At 48.1% G+C, this 19,991-nt stretch overlaps 1 long non-coding RNA gene across 1 annotated transcript in view; it reads right to left on the reverse strand.

Annotated features, from left to right (window-relative positions):
- The window catches only part of LOC125757016 (uncharacterized), a 28,309-nt gene that overhangs the window by 8,067 nt on the left and 251 nt on the right, over positions 1-19,991 (reverse strand). The window lies entirely within an intron of this gene.

Below are 19,991 nucleotides of genomic sequence, written 5' to 3' on the forward strand. Positions count from 1 at the left end.
AACTAAGCCATCAATACTCGCGGAAATAACAAGGAATACCAAATACTAACTAAAATTAACAGTCAAAATTCCTTTCAACAAATCCTGGGTCGACATTCCTGAAAAGCTAACAGCTGTCCTCAACAATTTTTCAGGCGCACTCGTGGCGGTCGCGCCCAGACGGCTTTTCTCGTCAAGCGGGGTGTACGATACGCATGAAAGTTAATCACCCCCTCTTCGAGCCTCACTAATTTCCCTGTAGCGGACTTTTCTTTGTCGCCTCCTGGCCACTTCGCGAAGGTCACCGGCCTCGCGGTGTCGCACCTGTTTCAACGTTCCTCGAAAGGAACAACGGGGAGTTCTTTTACCCACTGACCCTTTCCGCGAATCGTGCGCTTCTCTTTTCTTTTTCTTTCGGCTGCTTGGACGCCTGCGATCTCGCACCTGATCCGACGCTCTTCGAAAAGAACAACGGGAGGTTCCTTTGCCCGCCGACTCTTTCCGCGAATCATGCGCTTCTCTTTTCTTTTTCTTTCGGGGGTACGGGCGCATGCGGTAGAAACCTGTCCCTGACGGCAATCGCACTTGTCTTGCAATTTCGCGCCGACTTTTGAACTTCTTTCTCAACCGCGTCGCGACCTTTGTCGCATTTCTATCTTTCGGACGCTTTCTCCCTTTCGCACGCTTCTTGGTGCAGACTTTGGAGCATTCCGTCCGCCTCCGATGCTCATCCGCATCAACATGCTCCTTAGCTGTCTCGCGCTTACTGTCCTGATGATTGCGCATCAATTCATCCTCTGACCGATTCCGCGAACCATGCGCTACTCTCCTCCTGTTCTCTTGGTGGTTCATACGCATGCTGTAGAAACCGGTCAACAATGACAATCGCGCCCTTCTCGCAATTTCGCGCCGACGTCCGAACTTCTTCCTCAAACGCGTCGCGACCTTTGCCGCATTTCTGTCTTGCGGACGCTTTCTTTTTGCACGACTCTTTGTGCATACTTTGGGGCCTTTGTCACGATACCTATGTGCGCGACACCTCGTTGCGCTCCTGCCTCTACACGGCAGTGAAAAAGATGAGAACAGACGGAAACCTCGGCGCCTGAATCTCATCGACATTCGCTTCCTCGCGATGCGCTTAGCGCACAATCTAGATCCCCGCGGGACTCTCAACTTGGGACGTTTCCTAGCCCGCCTTTTTGGGATTTCAGGCCAAGCCTTCAACTTGGCGTCTCGAGAGATGCGGTCTTCGCGTTCTGCTAGCGCTTTAGCACGCTTACCGCTACTGGTCTCTCTTTCGTTCCCCTTTTTCTTTCGCCGGCGCCTTTTCCTCACTGAACGGCTCGGAATGCTGGCAGCTTCGACGCACGCGCGCGCAAGTACGCTGCCTTCGATATTCATCGCCAAAACCTCAGGCGGCTCAACTAGCCTATCCTCGGTGTCGTCGCTAGGTGTCTGTACTCCTGACATAGCGACAGTCTCGACACTCTCTAACTCAGTTAGCTCGCCCTGAGATGTCTCTCTAGCTTCGGGTGATCTATCACTATCCTGGATAGCCCCTTTTCTCAGGCCTTCGAAGGCGACCTCTGCGTCCTGCGCTTCGCGACGTATCTTGACCTCTTGGTCTCCGCGGCGCGCCTCGTCTTGCACCTTTCGACGCGCTTCGTCCTCACGCGCCTCAGCTTCTCGCGCTATATGAAGTGCCTCTTGTTCTCGCGCCTCTTTCGCTTTTCGAAGCGCCTCGTCCGCTCTCGCCCATCGAAGCGCCTCAGCCTCTCGTTCTCTCTGATGCGCCTCCTCTTCTAGGGCCTTGTGACGCGCCTCTGCTTCCTGAAGCGCCTCGCGACGGGTCTCAGCCTCCTGTGCCTCGCGACGCTTCTCGACCTCTTGGTCTCTGCGGCGCGCCTCATCCTCTTGCGCCTCGGAGCGGCTCGTGATACTAGACGCCTCGTCCCTCGTACTCGCATGTACGGAACTCTGTGGAGTCAAAGCTCCAAACGGCTGAACTGAGCTACTCTCGCGGTCTTCGTCAGTTATGTCCTGTGACTGAACGACAGCCGCGACGCTCTCTAAGCTAGTCAGCTTGCTCTGAGGAGTCTCTTCCATTACTGGGGCTTTATCACTGCCCTGCAGAGACCTCTCTCTTGGGCCTTTGCATTCGGCCGAACCTACATTACCCCACTGGCTGAACAACGTATCCTTAACCTCAGTTACTTCCTGCAGGCCGTCTGACACTAAGGCTAAAACTGAGCCTTTCCCACGTCCGAGGCACTCTGCGTGCCTGTTGGCCATCTTTCCTCTTCCCCCATGCGTGCCCTCGTCCGATGTCCTAGCTTTGCGCGCGTGACTCAAACGCTGTCTGAATGCTTTTGCTGACAAGCGACATTTTCGCAACAGCGCCTCTTTGACCTTGTCATACGATACAGCGTCCTTCCTATTGAGTCTAGCTATAACATCGGCGGCCTCGCACGGAAGAAGAGTTAGCAACTCTTGCGGCCAACTTTCGAGGGGGAATCCTGCCTTCTCGCACGTTCGCTCAAAATTAACAAGAAAGAGTGCGATGTCCTGGCCAATTTCGAACGGCTGCAAAAGGTCTTCCATCTTTACCGCCTCCCTCACTATGGGAACCTGTCTTGCGGCGGATATACGAAGTTCCAGCTCTCTTAGGTTCAACTCATGTTCCCGCTCGGCAGCTTCCTCTTTATCCCTTTCCTCCTTTCTAACTCGAATTTCCTCATGAGCTTCCTGGGCCTCCTCGACAGTCACCTTCTCTGCCTCCATAATCGGGAGGATCTGCCGTTTCCGCTTGGCCGAGCCAACCGAAATGCCCAACTCCTGGCAAATTTCAAGGAGGTCCTGCACACTGAACTTGTCCATACTGACCCTACACTCCGCCTCGTTTACCCTCTACAAAACAAAGTGGTCAGACCATCCAATTCTTGGCTGACCAAACAAAGTTTTAAGCCAACAACAAAAGTCAAAACCTGCTAACAATGACTTAGGCTAGCTAGGTCTGGCAATAAGAGAGGTAAACTTCAGGCACTCACCACACCAGGGTAGCTGACGCTGGCCGATCCCACCGAGCTGCCATCCACTGTTACGATTGAGGTTGCGTGGCCCATCGCTACCGCCACCTTTAGGTTCCGATGTCGTCCCTCAGGCTCGCTGCTGGGAATACGCGTCGTTGCATCCCTCCTCTGGAACCGCTGTTGGGACTCGGGTTGCGTGGCCGGTGCGAACACTGGTGTGTATCGTGCTCGGAGTAGTCAGTAATGGCAAGGTGAAGAAGGAAAAGATTTTATGTACAACTATTTACATACTTTTGCTACCAGGCAACATGACTGCCAGCCCGACCACGTCGGCTGGTTCGACTCCGTTCGAGTCGTTCTCCTTCTCGTTCCTCCTTCCACGGACCGGCACGGCCTTAAATCGTCTAGCCGTCCATTGTCCTGTTGACTGTCCGCCGGTCGCAGGTGTTGGCTCCTATTCAAGTTCTCCAAATTGCGGCGCGCTGCTAGAAGTCTCAATTGCGACGCGCTGCCAGAAGCCACACGCAGGTGTTGGCTCCTATTCAAGTTCTCTAAATTGCGGCGCGCCGCTAGAAGTCTCAATTGCGACGCGCTGCCAGAAGCCGCACGCAGGTGTTGGCGTCCTCTTCGTATTTTGACCGTCCGCCGGCCGCAGGTGTTGAACCTCCTTTACACCGCAGGAGTTGAGCAGCCTTTCCATAGCTGGGCAGCTTTGAAGAACGACTGGCGTCAGTTGACGGGGCCGGCCGGGTGAATACACCGTTTTCCCCGGATTGCAGACAAAGCATGCAGGGGTTGATCCCTGCTTCCACGTTCGGTCAGGTGCTCTGGCACAAGAAGGCCTTCCATCGCTTCGGGTCTTCCCGCAGCCGCCGCTGCCTTTCCCGTTAGCTAGTATTCTCTCGTTGTACGTACTCAGGATCTTGGGCTCGCCGCCGTCGCTTCGCAGCGTTGGGCTAACTGTTGCCTTCATCATTTTTAGTGGACCAGTGGTGAGTAGTGGGATTTGCCCAATTTCTGTGGCAGATACCCGTTCATGGTGACGATAGTTTTTGGTTTGCTAAGCAGCTTCGCTGTTAAAACATGCGGTATTTCGAATGTCTGCTATTCGATTCGAGTACCGAATCGAATAGAATGCTATTCGAAATTTTCGAATATTGGCACACCTCTTGCTTCTTTCGTTCATTCGTAGCGGGGGTCTCGTTCTGGCATACTTGATGCCTGCATGTAGTATACGAGTGATTACTGTCCAGCTGCCAGCTCGTAAAAAGATCACGCCCTACGTGACGTTAGCAGGTAAAAGATCTCATTCATTATTATACCAACATTTGTACATTAATTGTAATAACATACGAAGTGCCGTATGCGTATGCTGCTTCCGTGTGTAATGTGTACATGTATGTGACGAAACGTTTGCTATGTAAAATGCACTGTAGTACTTTGTTGTATTCCGGAACATGTTAACCGCAGAGTGCCGTTTCATGCGTATACAGGGTGTTTCAGAAAAAAGCACCAAGTATTAAAAATATTAAGCTTAGGTGCTACGCTTCTCCAATTAGCGCAGTATTGTTCTGAGTCATGTCCAAGAATTTGGGACACCAACTAGCGCCATCTGTTGCGTTGGCTGCTGAGTGGCAGCGTCACTGAACGGGAATCGACCTTTAAACATTTACTGTAGTGCAACGCTTCAATATAGGCTAAATCACTTCGTCCATATAATCTGGGAGTCCATCTCGCAGTGCGAGAAGTTTTGTTCTATTCCCATTAACTTCCTGGGTTCGAGAACCACTTTAATGTGCTATGTGAAACTCCATGGGAGAGAATTTAAAATTTATATAAAAACAATGCGCCCTCACCTGCTTAAATCATTGAAGTGACCCAGTCTTGATTATTCAGTGTTCGAACCTGTGAAGTTTGGCTGATGTTGGCGAAGTTTGTGAGGCTCGAAGGCTCGAGTTTTATGAAAAGATGCATTGCAGCGAAACCTGCAATGCACCTTTAGGAAAAACAACTATTTTGCCGAAAACGAGCAACAGGCGCCTCGGCCGGCATTGCGAGTCTCGCCGCCGCCTGTGATTGGTCGAAGCTCCGTGGCATCATCGACGGAATTGTGAAGACAGCTGACGGCGTATTCCAGCAGGCGATGCCGTGTTTTTCTTTTCTTTTGTTGAAATCGGCGTGTAGTTGCTGTTACATGTCGAGCCGGTCGCCACTGTAGGAACGACGACCGAAGATGCTGCCAGCGCCGATGATGCGGCACAAGAAAGCGTGTCCCAACCGGTAACCTTCACCCGCGTCGGAAACATGGACTGGTACGTGCAAGGTGCATGTTAGTGCTTAATTTCAGTGCAGTGAACCGATAGAAATGATACGTTCAGCCGTGTATATTATATCCGATAGGGAACAGCAGCATTGGCAGTCGCTTTTAGCCGCGTATTGGCAGGGTCCGCGCTGCGCGCGCACATCGTGCGACAACATCAGCTGTTCGTGAATTTCTCTGCTCAAAGTGCAGCGTTGTTGACGCAATCAGTGTCACACTTCGCAGCGGGCAAGAAGCATGTGATGAGTTAGTGTGCTATCGCGAGAGAAAAAGCACACGAGAGCCGATCTTTGCCGCAGTGGTGACATGTGCTCCGGGCTGCGTTGCAATCTTGCGCAGTGGCGTAGCCAGATTGGGGGGGGGGGGGGCACACCGGGCCCGTGCCCCCCCCCCCCCCCCCGCGCTGGCTACGCCACTGCGCAAGATTTTTTTGCCACAGCATATAGAGCACAAAATGACACTCGACCACATCTTCCTGCCCGGCCCGCACTTCAGATCAAGGAGGTGCCCCTCCGCCCCACCTGAAAAAATTTCTGCCTACGCCCCAGATCTTGCGCATGGATAATTTGGCTCATATATTGCAGTTCTGTTTACAATGTCGTCGCTCTTTCGGAATTCTGGCCAGTACTATAATGATGGTGTGTTGAAATGCAAACGGTATATTTGCTGCGTCATAAGTATGCGACTTTCATGTAGAGTACCCGATTTCGAGATCTCATCGTAAGCCATATCAAAGAGTTTAACACGGAAGCACCTTACGTCCTGGGCGAGGCCCCCCTCAGGTGCGGGAACACAGAAGGAATCGCGTTGCTGTTCTTGATCGTCAATCCCAGCGACTGCATCAGAGACGGGCTTCGTACGTAGTCGCTGTCATGGAAGTGCTTAGAGCACAGCACACTTGCTCTCGTAGGTTTGAAGACTTTTCTTTTAACTCCAGTGACCCATTTTGCAGCCATCTTCTGATCCCGAGGAAACTTATGCAAATCGATCTCATCGCGACCGAAAGTGTTGCAGCAGCCATATGCCGCGCAGTACTGCGGCATCGAGAGTCCGCTTCAACCCCCGACAAACACAACTAGTGAATGTCGGACAGCAAAAATCTCTAATCGAAACAAGACAATGGTGCAAGGGCAAGAAACCCATGCGAACTGGCACAACTGATGCTTCGCTAGGCAGCAGGTCGCAGCAGAAACAAGGAACAAACCGAAGCTAACAGGTGCAACGGCCCTGCTCGTTCCTGTCGATGACGTCACCTCTCCACGTTTCTCTCTCTGCCGTCCTCCTACCCTGCGCTCCGCGCGAGCAGGGGAGCGTTCCCTCGGCCAAAGTTTGCTCGCTTATAGCGCCGTTGTTTAGTCGAAAATCGGGGGAAAAAACCTTCGCAGGCATGTTCTAAGAGGTCGCGATACCGAATTTGAAATAAATTCGCGAATTCAAAACCGCTTCAGTGTCCCTTTAAGCATAGTTGAGATTCTGGTGTGCGTAGCCATGCCGCGTTTGACAAGATGTGCCGAGCAAAGCGTAATTAATACTAAATAGTACTGCGCCTAATTAGCTTCAATTAGGATAATTAGCTCATTAGGCTTAGATTGACTTCGAATGCAAGCTATTCGGGGCCGAGCGTCGAGTGTGCGAGTTAGGCTAATTCAGTTATAATTAAGGCTTGTCTGACTTGGGATGCAAGCTAACCGACACCAAGTCTCCAATGTGCCACTTAGACCTATTAAGCTGTTGCATGTCGGTGGGCTAGTTGGTTTGTTAGCATAGTAACGAAAAAACAGCGCGTGAATACAGGAACTGGAAGGGGCACCCACACGAGCGCTGTGTGTGTGCCCCTTCCGACCCTGTCTTCTCGCGCTGTTCTTCCGTTACAATGCTATTAAGCTAATTATTCTAATTAATCCACTTAAGCTAATTATCATACCTGGTGTTGTGATTGACAAGCAATACCCAATCGGACCCGATCAACAACTATAGTCTATACTCGTGATTTAGAATGTGATCCCGTGAACACTTCGTGCATCGGCGTGTGATTGCACGTGTCGACACTTGGCTGGTCAAGCCAGGACCAGTCAAGTGTCGACCAGCTCCCCTCTAGCCAAGCTTTGCGCGACTCAGTGCAAGCTGCGCGAATTTTGAAAATTAGGTTAACCAAGCAGAATTCTCAGCAAGTGACTAATGTTGATCTACATTCACACCTTGGCATGCAGTGCATTACTAATGAATGGCGACAACGAATTCAACATATTTTAAATGTAGGGGTGCAAGCTGTCAGTGTAGGACATAATTAAGACAGATAGCTAGTATCTCAATCAATGCAGTTATAGCACGATAACGGCAAATGATAGAATATTGTTAATTAGCAGCAATAAATATGATTAATTCGTAATCAATGATAATTATTCCTTTAATATAGATGTCATTTATCACTCACATGTGCTACGAGAAACATTTACGAGAGATCACGATTTATAGGAGTACTGCGTTGAAAACAGCGCGAAAACTGGACAAAGGCTAAGGAAAGCTACACAAGCGCTGGCACATTGATGAATTATGCAAAGCACTGGGTGCGAAAGAGCCTGATGTAAGAGAAACAGATCACAGAAGGCTGTTTTGAAGGGCCAGTTGCTACATGTTACTGCGTTAAAAACAGTGCGAAAAGGGCGCGAAAGCTAAGAAAACAAAGGAACAGCGCCTTGTGTTGTTTGTTCCTTACCCTTCGTCCCGTTTTCGCGCTATTTTCAACGCAGTAACAGGCACCAACTGGCCCTTCAAGACACCCTTCCGCAATTTAAAGGAGTAATTAATTGCGCGGATAGTTACAGACAAATAATTAAGTGGAGATATATAATAAAAATTAATTGAAGGATAAGATTGCAAAGCATCAGACGATATCCTATAGAGAGAGGGTGAATGCATTGGGAGATTCTTGCTAATAAACCCTTTCAAGCAATCCCAGAACGCCCGTGGGAGCGTAGGCACTATGGGAAAAGTGTGTACATCGATCGAGCCAGCCGTTCGGTCGCCCGCTGCTCGTTGGCGCCGTGGGAGCACGAGACGAAAAAAAAAAAAAAAAAAAAAACGTCGCCTCTTGAATATTCCTACTTCGTAAAACACTTCACATATCCGAACGCATCTGCATGTATCTACGCATGAAATGTGAAAGGAAGAACGCAGTCAGTGTAGGTATTGCCGAGCGTATGTATGTATATCGGACGTAGCACTTAAGCGGCATGTGCGTTATCGCGTGCCGATGCCGTCAAGACGTTCTGTTGTCATCATTATGAGCCGAACACCGAATTAATGTTTAGTGTACAAAAACTTGTAATGTACTAGTGTAAATGTGACGTACTGAATTGCCATATACACACCTTTCCGTTTGAGCATTTGGTGTCATGAACACTTTTGCGCTTGCTCGCTGTGTTTAGTCGCTATAGCCTATTCAAAAGGTAATATCAGAGTTGCAGCTCATCTTGCTCACGACTATACATATCTGCGGTATACATTCACCTGCTAGCCAACACGCGAAAGCACAACCAGCGTTTCTAAAATGCAACAACAGCAGTTAGTATCAACGAAGGGCGATAAAAGCTTACGGTTTGTTACATATATGGTGCGAATGACGCGCACGCGGTCTAATCAATGTATACTTTATTTTAGTAAACGCCTACTATACTCTTTCGAGTACTCTTTAAATATCAGAGCCTCACCTTCAGCTCGTCGACAGTGTCGACGGACGTTGATTCCAAATGGATCTGCGAATTGCATAGACCGCTCCTGAACTTCATCTAGGAAGCCGAGTTGTATTGTTTTATTTAATTTATGCTGCAGGGGCAGGGGACCCGGCCCGACTCGCACGTGACTGACTTCGTGCTATGTTTTTATTAGTCATCTCTAGAACAGACGAAGCCTCATAGCGGTGAAGAGAAAACTGGGCACAGGCAAAAACCAGATGTATGTACTAAGCAGTGTTGCGGAATGGGCGCCTTCATTCCAGTTCCATTCCGGGGAATTAGAACTTGCCGCAATTCCATTCCCTTCAATTCCTCGGAATGAAAAAACTTAGCCCATTCCCACTCCGGGAATGGCCGGGCAGTTCCATTCCCGTAATTCCATTCCTGTAATTCCTCAGCGTATGAAAGGCATCTGATAGTTTTATCGAGTTAAGAATGAACGCCCCATAAAGCTGATGTCATCACATTAATTATGAACTGCAAAAGTACGCAAAGCACGTAACCAAGGTCGAGGGATAGTATAGCTTGGTGACATATCTCGTGCAGTACATACACCCTACCAATTCCAATAGGGGCAGTTCTCCCGCTACCTATAGTATTTGCATGGTCAGCGTGTTTGGACGAATGGTGTTTTAATATTGTTTAAGCTTAAATGTGTTAATGCTAAAATGACGACATAACGCATTTTTATGCTGACAAAAGTAGCGTTGATGAAGACTAAGCAGTTTTGCCACGCGTCTGGAGCGGTCGTGAATATGGGGAAAACTAAGATTTGGTTAATAGGGAACAAAATCCTCTAGATCTGCCGGTATTAGTTGGAACAGTGCACCGCTCGGGCACCTTGTGCCTTTGCATCGAATATGGAACACTGGGCAGCACTGCTCGTCAGCACTCATGCTTGTCAAGCGCGCCTTTCAAGCATGAATGGGGTGAGGAGGACTTTCTGTGTTCGCCTGTGCGCAGGCATGCAATGTCTTCCTTGTCGCAAAGGTTATTTACGTGTGTCAGGTACTAAACTGCTCGTGAGATAAAGATCAGGCTGTGCATAGAGTATTCGCCGCTTTCAGGGGCGTAGCCAGAAATTTTTTTCGGGGGGGGGGGGGGTTCAACCATACTTTATGTATGTTCGTGCGTGCGTTTGTATGCGTGCGTGCCTATATACGCAAGGAAAACTGAAAAATGTCGGGGGGGGGGGTGAGTTGAACCCCCCCGACCCCCCCCCCCCCCTTGGCTACGCCCCTGGCCGCTTTCGTGTGGGGGTATCAATGGGAACCAACGCGCAGGGATAATTTGTTTCTCCCTTCAGTAGCTGCTGGGATAATGCATTTGTTTGCACACTGACTTATGCCTCGGTTTCTCTTTTACAAATTGGCAGACCGTTCACACTTTTACACGTCTACCCTTGGCTCTGGCCACGGTTACACCGTGGCTCTGGCTAACTAAAGGTGGACCTAGAGAATACGTTATGGCCTTCGACTTCGAAAAAAACATGTACTCACGCCTACATGACTAATTTGAGCATCATATTACAGTAGTAGCAATTAAGGGTGTCGGAAAATACGTTCCTCCCCAATGCCCTCGCGATGCGAACGCGGGTATGTGCCGAGCCGTAGCAAGAAAAGATGCAAAAAAATTACACCATTTCCCGCTACAGGGGACCATGAGGCGATGCGAAGCCGGAGCACTTGCACGATCGCGTTCCGTTGGCGTTCTTTGGGCATGCTACCGACCTCGCGTCGTGGAACGCGAAGAGGAACGCTACGCGCGTCTTGTCTTCCCTCTAGCCTGGCCGTTAATTCTCACAGGGCGAGCGGGGAACGCAGCCGGCAGGCGTGCGAGATGGGGCAGCGTAGGAGAGGAGAGAGAGGGGGAGTGGACGTGCATGCGCTGGTGCTCATCGCGGCGTTGCGCAGAAGACAATTTCGGCATGTCTAGCCCGCGTTTCAGAGGAAGAGTGGAAAGGGGGGGTGGAGAGGGGAAGTGGAGAGGGGGATGGGAGAGGGAAATGGGAGAGGGGGAGTGGAGAGAGTATGCGCATGCGCAGTAAGGGTGGTCACGCCGCACACCACCACCACCACCGGATTGAACTCCGGCATAAGATACTTCGCATCTAAAAAAAAAAGGATAACGATAATAATGAAATGATCCCACCCCGGAGCAGTGGGAGTGCAGGCTGACCAGCTCTCAGCTCGAGACTTCGGAGCAACACAGTCTATATAAGGACAGGATTGTAGTAGGCGCGTTGCTTATAAATGTACCGTGGGCCGCGGCGGCTGCATTTTCGATGGAGGCGAAAATGTTTGAGACCCGTGTACTTAGATTTAGGCGCACGTTAAAGAACCCCAGGTGGTCGAAATTTCCGGAGCCCTGCACTACGGCGTCTCTCATAATCATAACGTGGTTTTGGGACGTTAAACCCCAGATAGTATTATTATTATATAAATGTACCGTGCTTGTAATAAGCCAAGCCATTTTAAAAATACTGCTTTATTGTTAAATTCAAGGTTCTGACTTACTGATAATTGAAAAGTTTGATAAACAGCGCGTAGACGAAAACTTGCTCTATTTTCGGAAAAAGACGTAATTACATTCACATTCCATTCCGTGCAAAAAGCGCTTAATTCCATTCCCATTCCATTCCGGGATCGCGAAAATGTGGAATGATTCCGGAGTCATTCCAATTCCGGAGTGGGAACTCCGCAACACTGGTACTAAGGGACAAGGAAGGCAAAGTCACTAACAGTATGGATAGGATAGCTTAAGTAGCTGAGGAGTTTTACAAAGATCTGTACAGTAGCCGGGGCAACCAGGACGATAATGTAAGAAGTAATAGTAGACCAGAGGAATCGAACATCCCACCAGTAACGACAGGGGAAATAAAGAAAGCCTTGGAGGGAAAAGAGGCAAAGCCGCTGGTGAGGCATCATGTAACATCATATCTGTTGAAAGAGTGGACAGAATGTGTTAGAAAAAGTGGCCACCCTGTATACGAAGTGCCTCTTGACGGTGAGGTACCGGAGCCTTGAAAGAATGCTAACATAATCTTAATCCACAAGAAAGGGGACGTCAAGGACATGAAAAAATGCAGGCCGATCAGCTTACTGTCCGTTGTCCACAAGCGATTTACAAACATAATAGCTAACAGAATTAGAACAACATTAGAATTCAATTAACCAAAGGACCAAGCAGGATTTCGTACAGGATACTCGACAACCGACCACATTGACACTATCAATCATGTGATAGAGAAATGTGTGGAATATAACCAACCCCTATATATAACCTTCATAGATTACGAGAAGGCATTTTATTCGGTCGAGTATCAGCAGTTACGCAGGAACTACGGAATCGGAGCGTCGACGAACCATATATAAGAATACTGGAATAAATCTTATCTTAGATTTAGGTGCACGTCAACGAACCCCAGGTGGTCAATAATTGCGGAGCCCCCCCACTACGGCGTCCCTCATAATGATATCGTGGTTTCGGGACGTTAAACATCAACAATTATTATTATTATTATTATTATTATTATTATTATTATTATTAACACTTGATACTGGTAGAGTGTTGGTTTATGTAAATTGAATTACCAAAAATGAAAGCTCGAAGCCTTTATATTCAACCTGGTTTAATGTTTTCTCCGCAGTGCATTGGTTTAAACCGCACTCGTCTTAAGCGTCTAGTCGTGTTTTGGATTTCTCAACTCGCTATATGACTGAAAAAAAAAAGTACAAAGAGCAGGAGAAGCCATTTCTTGACTTGTACCCCGCGAAAATACACACTGCGGTGTAGCTTTTCGCATGTGACAGCAGCGCCAGAAGACGGCCTAGCGAGCAAAGCAAGCAATCCTGCGACAAGAGCATCCGTAATTCTGAAGTGTCCACATGCACATACACGTGGATACTTGCGAATTATTAATAAGCAGATGACAGAACATGCCCAACATTAATTTAGGCAAAACTCGGTGCGTGACACTCCAACGTTAATGATGAAGCGTGTGTAGGGGGTTGTTTTTCACGTATTATTTCTGTTGTCCCTTAGCGTCCTACTTTAATAATTTAAGTGATTTTACTTGCCATAACCACATTGTCATTACGGGGCAAGTCGCAGCGGGGAATTCTGTTATAGGTTTAAACACCCGGGGTTCTTGAACGTGCACCTAGATCTAAGTGAGCGGATGTTCTTGCATTTCGTCCCCACTGGAATACGGCCGCCATGACAGGGAATCGAACCCGCGACCTCGCGCTTAGCAGCGCCACACCTTATCTGCCAATAGCTCGCACGGCGAGTATGTACATTATCTCGGCGGCGCTGGAATAAAATTTAGCCCCTTTAGCTCACGCTAAGGAGACCACAGTAGCCTATGCTCTGGAGAGACATTCATTAATTAAACTACTTTAACGTTATTAGTCAATTGCATTGTTCGTCCCACCCTCACCCTCAAGCATTTTCCACCTCACCCGTTGTTGCACAGCCTGCGGTATCGGCCCACTCGAGTTTTGGTACCAATGGTATTCGCGCCGCCGAACGCCGGATTTTTAAAATCACGAGCCATTCAACGCTCTCTCCTTAATGAGTGATAGTTACTTAGCACCCTCTGACGGTGCGGTGTGTTTATTGACATTACTGTACAATTGAAACGATGGCAATGAGTATATGGTAGTAGAGGAAACCGAAGAACTTCATGAACTAAGATTTCTGACAAATTAGGTCTGTAGATTAGTAGGTGAACATCGTGTCTGCCAAGCATGAAAATAATAAAAAGTAGTCCGCGCATCTCGGACGGGGCCACACTTCCTGCGAGACGCGAGTCGCGCACTGCAGCACACTGCTTTTAGCGTCATTGATTACAGCACGTGGCTTCAGTTAACCTCGCATTCCGAGACGCTCATAGTGGTCACTCTAAAGGCGCCGCGAAGAAAAACAGTAAGAAGGTGGGGCTTGTCACGTAAGCAAAACAGAGTACATTGCCTACGATCGCAAGGGAAGGCAGGGAAAGAACTCCGCTTGCAGGCCATCACATTGGCAAAGGTAAGGGCAGAGTTAATAATACTATCTAGTGTTTTACGTCCCAAAACCCCGATATGATTATGAGAAACGCCGTAGTGGAGGGCTCCGGAAATTTCGATCATCTGGTGTTCTTTAACGTGCACTGATATCACACAGTACACGGGCCTCTAGCATTTCGCCTCCATCGAAATGAGACGGCCGGGATCGAACCCGCGACCTTCGGACCAGCGGCCGAGCGCCATAATCACCGCTCCACCGCGGCGGACAAGGCCTGCGTTGACAGCATTGTTTATCTTCTGGCGGCACGGTAACAGGACAGTTCAATGCCATCCAAAAAAAAAAAAAAAAGAAGAGATTTCTGAAAGGTTGCTAAGCTTGCGCCAAACATCGCCTCAGCTTGCCCCAAACATCGACCGTTGTCTCACGGTAAACAAACACATGACACAGCGAATAAAAATAAAACGGCTTTTCGAGAACCTTCCAGGTGTCCTTGCTCACATAAATGAAATATTGCAGCTCGTAATCAATACATTAAGCGGGTCCTGACGAGGGGTATTTTAGCGAACTTTACCACGTAAATATACAACGCGCTATTCTGTCCCGAATAAAGCTGGCCGCGAGAGCGAGGTTCGAAGCCGCGACCTCCAACATTTCTGCAGACCAGCATAGGCAGTCAAACAACGCGGGTTTCTCGATACGTTATAGGAATCTAATCTGTCTCATTACTCCTTCACCAATATTTAACAGAGAGGAGAACGCGGCCTGTGTAGTGTGTCATGCGTATAATGAAGTCAGTGCTTTCCGACGTCTTTAGTTATGTTATTTAGAAACAAAAAGCGCGCTGTTGAAACTAAAGCTATTTTATTAAAACCATTCTTTTTAAGAAGATCATCCAACACTATTCTGCTTGCAAAGGTATTCTTCCTTTCCTTCTGCTTCTTATTGAGCTTTAAAGAAAAATGTCTGTGGCAGCGAATATAACACGGCCAGGCGTCTTCACGTAATAGTGCGAAATGTCGATTCGATAAATTGACGCCAACAAAAATTAGGGACGTCAAGACTCTCTGCACATTCGGAAACCCGCGATCGTCGTCACTACGTCCCAAGCTTGCATTATTTTCTGGAAGTTAGCTTTTTCACATTTACAAAAACAGCAGCGCTAAAGGACGTTCTTGCTTTCTTTTAAGAAACCCGTTGGAGCCAACAACATCATTGGCCGAAATATTTTGGAGAGGCAGGGGATGAGAGGAAGGGCAGCGCTCTCTTTCGAGAGTTCGTCGCCACCAAGCACAGCCACGCGAGTTGTATACGTGTGCACCCTTTCATTGCAACAGAACTGCTGATTCACAGTCGAGCAGCCCAACCGGCCGCTCGTTGCATGCGTTGCGGTTATCTGTCGGCGACTGAGGTTCGCGCTCGCTGGTTGTAGCGGATGTCGTCATTGTGCTTTTTTTATGTATTGTCGTGTTCTCAATTCGTGCGGTTACGGCAAGCGTCATCGCTTGCCGTAACCGCATTTTGAACGTTGAAGGTCCGTACGCCACGTGGTGTGAAAAACGGTACACTAGAAGCGATGTCCCGAATTCCTGGGTATGCATATAGCGCACGTCAGAATATTTTTCAAATCTGCCAAGCTCGGTAATTGACAAAGATTGCTTAATGAACTTTTTAAATAGTAGCTCTAGAGAAAAATTTTCAATACAAAAGTTGTAGCGCTTGTTTAATCTATGCTAACTCCCCTGCTTAATTTTTTTCTGGCCTTTCCTTAAAGAGCTCGAATGTTAAAAAGTACCACGTGACTGCAGCCTAACGCGCGGCGCTTTTAGGGCCCTCAAATGTAAGTTGAACAAATTATCAAAGGCTGCTCCGCGCACGAAGCTCGATGGAGCAGGCTACCGGTGATTGCGATGGACGCTAAATGATGATAAGGGCGTACCGTCTAAAGAAAAAAATCACACCATCTCTCGCTAAAGGGGACCATGAGGCGATTCGAAGCAGCGTTTCGGCATGTCGAGCCCGCGTTTCAGAGGGGGAGTGACGAGGAGGTATGTGGAGAGTGTTTGCGCATGCGCAGTAAGGGTGGTCACACCGCACACCCCCACCACCAGTTTGAACTCCGCCATAAGATGCTTCGCATCTAAAAGTCCACGAAAGAGCGGCCGCCACGTGTGAGTGAATCTTATCTCGGTCCTTCATCGCGCTCTCACCCTCGCCCCTTCCAATGCCTGTTTAACAAAGTGCTTGACTGGGCTGGTTGGTGCTGCATAGTAGACGAAGAACGAAAACAGCGCTAAACACGGGACGAGAAGAGGACACGGCGCGGTGTTTGTGTCCTCTTCTCGTCCCGTGTTTAGCGCTGTTTTCGTTCTTCGTCTTCCAATGTGTGTCTTCATTGGTGCGAAAAGAAAAGAAAAAATGCCTACGCTATATCAAATGCTGCCTACAGTCTCATGTGGCATTTGCTCCGTGGCTGCCGCTTTTTTGTTGAAAATTTTTTTTTGTTGTTGTTGAAACGGTATGCTCATTTTGTCGCTTAACGTCCATCGCAGTCACCGATAACCTGTTCCATCGATCTGCGTGCGCGAAGCAGCCTTTGATAATTCGTTTAACTTACATTTGATGGCACAAAGCGCCGCGCGTTTGGCGGCAGTCACGTGGTATTTTTTAAAATTTGCGCGCTTTAAAGAAAGGCCGGAAAAAACTTAAGCAGGGGAGTTATCTTAACATAGATTGAAAAATTCGATGTTCATGAGCAAGCGCTACAACGTCTGTATTGAAAACTTTTCTCTATAGTTACTATTTAAAAAGTTCATTAAGTAATCTTCGTTAATTGCCAAGCTTGGCGGATTGGAAAAAATGTTCTGACGTGCTCTATATGGCTCAGAACAATAGTGCGCTAATTGAAGACGCGTAGCACCTATGCTTAATTTTTGTAATACTTGGTGCTTCTTAGCTTAAACACCCTGTATAGCATGGCCTTTGAGGCTTGTCGTGCAGCTATTTGCTTGGTCTCGCGCACCACGTATTGTATCTGATTGGGTATAATGATTGGGTTTGTTGCTCCCTACGTCACTGTTTCTGAAACTATGGGAGCGATTATGCAGTACTACACGCGATAGCACTTTGACGCGGCTTTGGTCAGCTTTTTTTTTATAAATTTATTATAAATTTAGTTAGAGCAGGCTATCCCGTCATCATGATAGTAGTATTGAAGAAATACACAAAGACAAGAAAGTTAGGAAAAATAAATGAATAAGAAAATAAAAAAATCAGAGGCACTTTGTACATATACAATATGTGGCGTATAAAGCATCAGCAGATACTAAGGGCTTAGTCCAGTACATATAGCTGATAGAGTCCGTTGAAAGCAATCGTATGTTCAATGAATTAGTCAACAGGTATTTTCGTTAATCACTTCCCTTGATTTTTATTTTTTGGTGAAAAACGTACAAATGTCCTGTGCAAGTGACAGGTGCGGGAAAAGGTCAGGCAGGCCGTGGATGTGATTTTACCAAGCTTTCTGAATAGGTTCGACTAGCATCGCGCGGCTTTCTTCGCGATAACATACCTATACCACATTTTGAGCCCATTTCGCTAATGCAGACTATTTTTTTAATAATCGTTAGAAAAAAAAAGGGATGCATCCTAAGTGCATCAGAAGCCCGCAAAACGGAATCGCAGTCGGCAGCACAATAAGGGTGGATTACTCCTGGTGCTCGCTATCAGAGGGTATATGTCGTCGTGACCGAAAACCGTGACTGCCTGCATGAAATGCCCCCCCCCCCTCCTCCGCCTTTTTTCGTTGACGATTAGCTTGAGCAATCTGCCTTCTGCCACCATGTCTGCGCAATAGGTCGTACAAAGTTTTCGCTCAACGCGCGGCGCGCATCCGGCACCCCGCTACGTTGGCCACAGAGCTCTCAACTTCGCTGCAGCCGTGAGCTACAAAATGGTTATCGCTAATCGCACTTATGCAATTAAAAAAAAGAACACAAGAAAGCGGCTGCATCGCGTTAATGAATGTACCGCTTTAGCGGAATGGGTTCAATTGGTTTCAGAGGTGAGCGAGCTATAAAACTGCAGAGATGCAAGCTGAATAACGACCCGCCGCGGTAGCTTAGCGCGTAAGCTGTCGCGCTGCTAAGCCCGAGGTCGCGGGCTTTGTTTCCGGGCGATGGCGGCCAGATTTCGATAGGCGAAATGCGAAGAACACCCGTGTTCTCAGAACTGGATGTAATTTAATAGTAATAATATCTGGGGTTTTACGTCCCAAAAACATGATACGATTATGAGAGACACCGTAGTGGAGGGCTCCGGAAGTTTGGACCATCTGGTGTTCCTTAACGTGCAGCGACATCGCACAGTACAAGGGCTTCTACCACTTTGCCTCCATCGAAATGCGACCGACGCGGCCGGGATCGAACCCGCGACCTTCGGGTCAGCAGCCGAGCACCATAACCACTGCTCCACCGCGCGGACTTGCAATTTAAGTAAATCCCAGTGGGTCTACATTAACCCGGAGTCCCCACTACGGCGTTCTTCAATCGTATCCTGGTTTGCACATGCTTTCTTAGGAGTTATATCATGCAAGCGAAAGATGCCTCGAGAGCATCAGGGAATTAAGATGCCTAAAATTGTGTTGCAGCACGTCACGTACTAGGCCTGCCCAATATTTCACAAATTCTTACTTAGAAAATGCAATTTGTACGTGAACTTGTACGGTGTGTATGGTGGTTGAAAACAACAACAAAAAAAGCGACACCCGGGTTTGTTTGAACACCAGGTTTTGACCGCAGTCACACCGAAGTGCTGTCTTCTAAATTTCAGTGTATACCTGTGGCCGCCCATGCAGAAAAACGTTGCATGGTCTTATGGAAACACATATCTAGAACATCTTGTACCCGCACGGACAAAATTTACTGGTAAGGAGGCAATATTACGCAGTCATGTATTTGCTGCACCACTGACCACCCAAAAATGACCTTGACTTCGTCTATAATTCAGCTAACGTGCGCATGTTAATCTATACGATGTAACGTCACTTATTCGCTCCTGCATTGCTGAACGGGCGCATTTAGAGGGCGAACTGCTACGTCTGACAAGTATAGCATACCACAAAAAGCAAAAATTGTTGTGCGTGAGGTTGTTGTGCAAGCGCGCCATTCAAAAACAAAAGAAGTGGAAGTTATCGATCACACACATCCTGTGTACCACTGATCAGCTTTCTACATGCGGTCTTGCACGGTTGTCTCCTTTTTCAGATAGTATGGGAAACATGTACATCATTTCGAAGCGCATCGCCGGCAACGTCGACGGCACTCAACCTGCGGTTAGATTGTTTCAATGTTTGCCAACGGTGCGGCTACATTTATCGGCAGTAGTAACAGATATGTAGCACCATATAAAGGAAACCACGCCAGTACAAAAGTCACGGCGCTGATTTCTAAGCTGTGGAACTCGCAGAATCCGCGAAAACAGGAAGAGTGCAAACACGCGACTACCTTCGACCAAAACTGAAGTGAACGCAACACGGTATCGCGCTCAAGTTACCTTACTCGGTAGGCTTTGAACGCATCTCTTGTAGCCGTTGGCGCAAATGTCACGGTATCGCACTCATGTTAGCTTACTCGGTAGGCTTTGTGATGTATAGGACGGTAACATGCTAGGTGTCGACGGAAGCCGGTCTAGCCCGAAGAAGCGTCCCAAATTCTTCGCAGGAGCAAATAAATGAAAGAATAACAGGACTACTGCGTATTATTAAAGCACTGCTCTCATCATCAGATTTCTTTCTCTGCGAGAGTAACTATCTGCCGTCTTTTTGTTGGCCCGTTCTCCGTTACTATACTGAAGCGCGTTCCTCATATTCATATTGTGGTTCTGGCACGTGAAACCCGACGAATTGTTATTACTCTTGAA

This window comes from Rhipicephalus sanguineus, chromosome 1 (genome assembly GCF_013339695.2).
Source record: "Rhipicephalus sanguineus isolate Rsan-2018 chromosome 1, BIME_Rsan_1.4, whole genome shotgun sequence".
In the NCBI taxonomy this organism is placed as follows: domain Eukaryota; kingdom Metazoa; phylum Arthropoda; class Arachnida; order Ixodida; family Ixodidae; genus Rhipicephalus; species Rhipicephalus sanguineus.